The 7,140-nt window shown below is 42.0% G+C and overlaps 1 non-coding gene across 1 annotated transcript; it reads left to right on the plus strand.

The window, feature by feature from the left end:
* Positions 1-6,940: 6,940 nt before the first annotated feature.
* TRNAS-AGA (transfer RNA serine (anticodon AGA)) lies at positions 6,941-7,022 on the plus strand. Its single transcript has one exon. It is a non-coding gene; the product is annotated as a tRNA-Ser (tRNA).
* Positions 7,023-7,140: the final 118 nt, after the last annotated feature.

Here is a 7,140-nt window from a genome sequence, read left to right on the forward strand (position 1 = left end):
TTTCCTAGCTGATTAAACTTGTTAGCATTTTCCTTCACACTCAAATCTCATCTTCTCTGTGAACATAGGATGGTTGCTAGAGAATGTTAAGGCAGTACAGATAGATTTTACATACACAGAGTAGAGAACTGTAATAACTGTACAATAATGCACACTGGCAAGCATCATATGAACTTATATACACTCAAAGATCCTGAACTGAACAGATCCCCCACAGACAAGATTTAAGAATTAAGTTGCTTGGTTGAGTAAATTTGTCAGCCAAGTCCTTATAAGTAATCAGAAGATCAAATTAAAGCAAACTCCTACCCTTGCCTTGGTTGTTGGGGTTTTTTTTTTAATGGGGAGGAGAAAAGATAACCTTAAGATAAATAATGAAAACATGTAAACTATAGTATGATATGATAAAATGAACATGAGTTCTGCAGTGAGACCCAATTTCAAAACCCAGGCTGTAGGACTTAGAACAACTTTACCCCTCTGTCCCTAAATCTTCAGCTGTGACAATTAAATAAAATAGGTTATATAAAGAGTTCAGGATATGGTAGGTAGGCAATACATTATATTATAGATGTGAGACTACTATACCCAATATGATCATTGCCCTTAAGCACACTGACCCCTCAATGCCTGGCTCACAAGAGGACGGAAACCATTGCAGTGTAGCTCAGGCTAAGAGAACTGACCTGACCTGGGGCTTATTTATATGAAAGGAGTCCACCATGCAAAACTCACAGTATTCAAAGGCAGGCTTGGAGCTGATCCAGCCTGACACTTATACCCAAGGGGTTGGAAGTGGAGGCCTGGAAAGGCAGTAAGAATGTGTGAGCTGTGGAGATATTCATAGTCAAGTGGGTGACAGAATTTGATTCCAGACAGACTAATTCATGTTGAAGCATAACCTTAGCCATAACCAGAAGAAGCAAGGAGCCAGCATGGGCCAAGAATTTGTCAGGGTTCTTGTGGTAAGCTAAGAAATACCCCTAAAAAAGTTGTCCATGTCAAATCCCTGGAATCTATGAATGTTACCTTATTCAGAAAAGAGTCTTTGCAGATGTAACTAAGTTTTAAGGATCTGGAAAAGAGGAGCTCGTCCTGGATTATCTGGGAGGGCCCTAAAGGCAATTTTAAAGTCTTCTTTAAAATTGACACACAAGGGGGCACCTGTGTCACTCAGTCGGTTGAGCATATGACTCTTAATTTCAGCTCAGGTCATAATCTCAGGTTCGTGAGATCGAGCCCCACATCGGGCTCCTCACCAGTGGTGGAGCCTGCTTAAGATTCTCTCTCTCTCTCTCTCTCTGTCCCTCCCACACTCCCCTCTCTAAAAAGCAAAATCTGACACACAGAGGAGAAGGCCACGTGAAGACAGAGGCAGAGATTGGAGTGATAAGGCCACAAGCCAAGAGATGCCATGGGAAGTGGGAAGAGGCAAGGAATAGATTGTTCCTTGGAAACTTCAGAGGGAGTATGATCCTACCCACAACTTGGTTTCAGCCTCTGGCCTCCGGAACTGAGAGAATAATTTCTGTTGTTTTAAGCCACCAAGTTTGTGGCAATTTGTTGTTGGCAGCTCTAGCAAACTACTGCAGCCCTGGACAAGGGTTTGGGGTTTGGGCAAAGTTTCAGCTTGAAACTAGAAACAGAGTTCAGTCTAAAGATGGACGGGAAGTCCATCACATGGAGCTTCACGGGGCAGAGAGCGCTGTGGCCATCCAGAGCAGTTCTAGATGGAAGCCTGATGGAGAAGAGTGAGCAAGTTCTGGGCTGGCTCAGAGGCTGCTGGGGCTCATCTTGCAGGTGAAATATTTCAGTACCTACAGCCAAGCAGGCAAACAGAAACTGCTAGAACGACTGGTACCGTTCAGCCGATAAATGATAAATACCTTACAGAACCTGGCCACATGTACTCTGAGTTGGTTTAGGGCGGGGAGGGAGGGAAGCCAGAAAATATGCTCCTCCTACTATAGAAAGAATCTGTCCTCTCATTCACATGCCTGCACTAGGGGTGCAGAGGTGAAGCCAGGCCTTGCCCTCCCAGAGCTCTAGATCTGCTCCGGCCCTCCACTGTAGCCCCCACAGTCTCAGAGTAAGACCTCCCAGAACACTCAACAAGACACATTCTCCTTTAGCCAAGAGCTTCTATGGCTTGAAAAGACCATTTTGTGCCCATATTAGTAAGAAGGGAGAATCAGGGAAAGAAAGAACTCACCATTTCTACACGCTTCTAAGTCACAGGTCAGAGAATCAGCCTTACTGTTAGAATACAGTGGGGCTTCCCTGACCCCCAACAATACTGTTATAACAGGATTTTGGCTTAGATGTTCTCAAAAGCCACACTACTCCATCCCTTCTTAGACACTACAGGAGAAACAGATATATATATATATATATATATCAATCAGTTATAGTCCCTGTCCTTCAAAGAGCCTGTGTCCTCAGATATAATAAGAGATCTAACATAAACACTAAACTATAAAGGGGTGAGTACATTAGAGTGCCACAGATGATCAGAGATCAAGAACGTGAAGAGATAAGAGTTGTTCTCATTGATATGTCAATGCAGGCATGAAAGTGTTCCAAAATGTGAGAATTTCATATTAAACTTATATCACCAATGCCATGGCCACTAGAAAGGGTCTTATCTAGAATAACCATGATGATGATGAAATAAGACAAAGTAATGGTGGCAATGAAAATCTCTTAATAATCAAAGAATTTCTAAATTGTTTCAATTCTTGCCTTGATTGCTCCTTTTTAAAAATGTAAGAGTTTTATACAAAAATCACTAAAGTCCTTTCCAGCCTCCAAATATTCGCTGTCAGGGAGATAGCTCTGTTGGCTTTATCCTTAGAGATATCCATGAGTTTTCTGTGGATGTGGAGAGATTTTAGACTTTCAGAAACCTACAGGCATCTTTTTTTAAAGCCGTAGATTGGTTGACATGTGGAAACGTGACTGAGAAAAGAGAGCGGACTGGTCTGCTTAAAACACTGGCTCCTCCCTAAAATGCAATATGGCCAGTTGGGGGACAGAAGACTGATGGGCAGGAAACCTAAGCCCAGGCTGAGAGACACTTCTGATCACCTCTGTCAGTTTGGTTCTCCCTTTGCTTTCATTCTAACATCTAGCCATAATTCCTACTCCCCATCCCACAGAGTTCTCCTATCGATCCTTTTTTCTCTTGAATCAGGATTAATTTTCTGAAGGTTGAAAATCATAAAGTAAAAACTAATATGAAACGAGGAGGAGGAAAGAGGGAAGTGTAGAACTGAAAGGCATATTTTAATGCTCAAGCCTCAAAAGAAAGGCTAGCCTACTGCCTCCTTGGAGGGATGACAGGTTTGAGCCATGTAAATTAGCACTTGCCTCCTCAGGCTGAATTTTTGGTTGGTTGCTATATAGATGGTAATAAAATACCCAGTTGGGTGGGGCCAAAAATTGTATTACACTCTTAGAGCACATCTGTGAATACCAGCCTCTTGAACAAATGACCATAGTTTACTAGGCTTCAGTGCTGTCAGAGGCTGCTTCCCAAATCCCAACTTTGAACCTAGCTCTGCCATATGGACACATGGGGTCAATGAAAAATAGTGTCCAAGGGGGCCCCAAGCATGAGAAGCCCTGGCAAAAAGTGACAGGTTTTATCCAGGCTGCTGAAGAGAAATGTACTGAGAATGGAAACACTAAGAAGGTGCACGCCTTCAGAACGTGTCTGTGGATCGAAACACACCCTAACAGATTCTTGAGAGAGCCCCTGGCGGCCATGTTAACCTTGGCATTCTTATCATTAAAAGGCTATGCTCATTTCTGGCACCTGACATCGGACACATTGACAGCAATGGGGTTGATGGAAGAGGAAAGAATCTGTTTTGCAGTAAAAAAGAGATTTTTTTTTTTTTAAAGCAGTTCTCAGATTTCTCAGGCCATTTGAAATCACGCCAGAGAAATACTTGATTTCAGCATTCTTAAGCTCTCTGCGATGATGCTGCAAGTGGTGTCCCCCACGTGTGATGATGTATTTCGGGGCCAGAGTTTTCTCAAGACGTTCCAAGCCTGCAGGCTCCTGATCCTTTTTCAAATTACGAAGATGATAGTATCCCAGTGAGGGTTGTGATTAGTCTAAACTCTCCACAGCTGTGAGAGATGAGTGCACAAATTCCAATAAAGATTCCACAAGCTCTGGACTGAATTTACCTACACGACATCGAGGTCTAACTGAGGGGCCACATAAAAGGACCGGAGCTGCCTCAGTGCTATTCTGTTTCTTCCACAGCGTCAGCTGCTGGGGAGCTGGCAATTGTTCTGGGAGGATGCCTTCCCTCACACCATCGTCACTGCCCAGCAGTGGATGTTCATTTTAGAAGGTCTGGGATGTGTGGGAGTAAAGCAGAGCTGGGAAAATTAAACCCAAGTACATGGGAATTTAAAGAGGCCTTGCAATTCATTATGTGAATAGCCAGGAGGATTATAAAACACCTTGTAACTGAAGGGGTTGGCCTGGAGCTGTGTGGGACAACAGAACCAGCTGTATCACCACCCCTAACTCATTTAGAATGGGGCTAGCAAGAAGACAGACTCGGAGCTCTCCGCAGTGACTTGGAAAAGCCGGCAGGGCTTTGTTTTCTTATTCTGAACACCTTTTTCCTAAAATACTTTCTTAGACTACTAAGCAACATAATAATACACAGCATGCTCCTTTCAGCATGTTTAATAATTGTCTCATCTGAAAACACTTGGCTATGCTCCTTTATGAAACATCTGACACTAGGCATGCTTTCCAAAACTGTGCAAGACTTAGCAGGACAAGGAATTTACTTCACTGTCTACACATATTAGAAACTATAGAGATAATAAATAAGCTCCCTCACTTTAGAAATAAAAAGACCAAAAGAATATATAATAGTATTTTTTTAATCTTCTAATGTGATTTGCAGGAATGCAGAATTTTCTAAAGCTATGGATACAGTCATCAAGTATATCCACCACCATTGTTTACAGTCCACTAAAACACACCTGGCATCACTCCTGACATCTAGAGATTTTTAATACTCCACTATCTATCATTTTACAGCTTATCACATAGCCACACACCTATGTGATATGCGACACTTCTCCTTTTAGACACTGAACTTGTTTTCTCTCTCGAAGGCAAACCCGAAAGACTACACCACTCAAGAGGCCCAATGAAGAGTCAAATGAGCTGTAAGCAAAATTCTCAAAGCACCAACCCCTGGATGATCTATCTGTACATGGTATTTTACTAAAATGAAGATGATGGGAATGGAAGAAGGAAACAAGCTCCAATGTTTTCTTATATTCACACAAACAAAACACAACTACAGGCATTTCCACTTTTAGCTTTTCACAGTCCTTCATGCAAATCCTCTACACGCTAATAGATTTTCTGAACTACTAGCCATAACACCTCAGATTTCACCATTTCTAGAGAAAAATCCAATTAAGCCTGTTAAACTGGATGGCAACTATGCATTATGCCCCCTGAAACCCATGTTGCAAGGGCAACGTCAGTATCAAATGGCTTAGTCCTGTCTTTCTGCTGGAGGCCAGTTCCAAGTACAATCACCCAGCAAGTCAACTTGGAGGGAAGAAAATAATAACTTTAAAAAGTTGAGTAGGAAATCAGATAATATTCAAGATCCTTATGGATAAAACACAGCTGCAGGCTACAACACAGTAGCCCTACAAATAAGAGGAGTGTTGCCTTCCTGAGAATAGTCCAAGTTGGTCTGATAGTAACATTAGTGGTTGCTGGTAGATGACTGACAACCAGCTTATATGGAGAAAAAAACATGTTTTCTAGCATTTGCCATGTCCCTGATGTAAATACACACAGGAAGGCTGATTTCAAACTACCCAAGTGACATCCTTGAATGGGAAGTTAAGGAGAGATTCACAGTAACAACCCATTCTACAGTATTTCAGACACAATAGATATAACTAACCTCAACAATATAAATAATAATAAAATGTGTGGAAATAACTAGACTACGGTGAATTCTGAATATTACTTTTGTTTTTAATGTCATTAGTTTAATTGTAAGTTTATATAATTTACTTTTAATGAATGGTTGCATTTAACAACTGGCTTCCAAAATGCATAAAAATATAAAGGTGGGCTCTAGTGAGCAAGCACCTTTGGCTCAGATACAGTACTGCCTGCACTTTGCTCCTCAGGGGCATTAAAGACATTTTGAACACACATCAAACCAAATAAATGAAGCTACTAAATCACTTGGATCAGACTACTTTCAGGATTCTGCAAAAAGAAGTGTCCACCTCTTTGCTACCCCACTTTAAAAATACTCAAAGCTCAGGTTACACTGTTTGTAGTACTTACAGGAATATCATTCATTAAATAACAGCTTGCATTCGTAACACGCTTTACACTTTTCAAAGTAGAGCTTTAGAGCACGATGGGACAGTCTGATCCTGCGTAGTGAATTTAAATTGGTGGGGAATAATAGCATTTTAATGCCTTATCCAAGAAAAGAGAGTCCCGGGAGCTGTTGGTCTAAGAGAGAGGTGGAGGGATGGAATTGAGTGAGAGCCAAGCAAGGAAGCCCAGAGCTGTCCAGACGCCCCTCGGTTCCAGATTCCGTCCTGGAAATGGCACTGTTGCTGAGAAAGCAAGTGGACGGTAGTACCAGACTTTCCTACCTCCCTCCTGTTTTCTGACTCTAACTAGAAAACTGACTAGATCTCAGTTCTTCCTGATAGAAAAGGGTTGGGTCGCACGGGATATGCTCCAAGAGTATCTCAAAAAGCTAAAATTATTAGAGCCGTAACATTCAAATATGATCTTATCTGACCAAACAGCTTTGTAAATGTTTTTCTCCCCATCAAAACATACCTGTTACAGCGTAGACACTTGTATGCAGAGTCTACATAGATCTTACTGCCAAAATTAACATCAGCAGTAGTCGTGGCCGAGTGGTTAAGGCGATGGACTAGAAATCCATTGGGGTCTCCCCGCGCAGGTTCGAATCCTGCCGACTACGGGAAGGTCAGCTTTTGCTGGTACTTGCTTTCGTTTTGGTGAGTTCTCCCCAGCTTTTTCTGCAGATTACTTAAGGGATTTATGAACGGTTGGAATAGAACGGGGACCCTAATTGGGCC

The sequence above is a fragment of the Mustela lutreola genome, chromosome 3, assembly GCF_030435805.1.
Source record: "Mustela lutreola isolate mMusLut2 chromosome 3, mMusLut2.pri, whole genome shotgun sequence".
NCBI lineage: Eukaryota > Metazoa > Chordata > Mammalia > Carnivora > Mustelidae > Mustela > Mustela lutreola.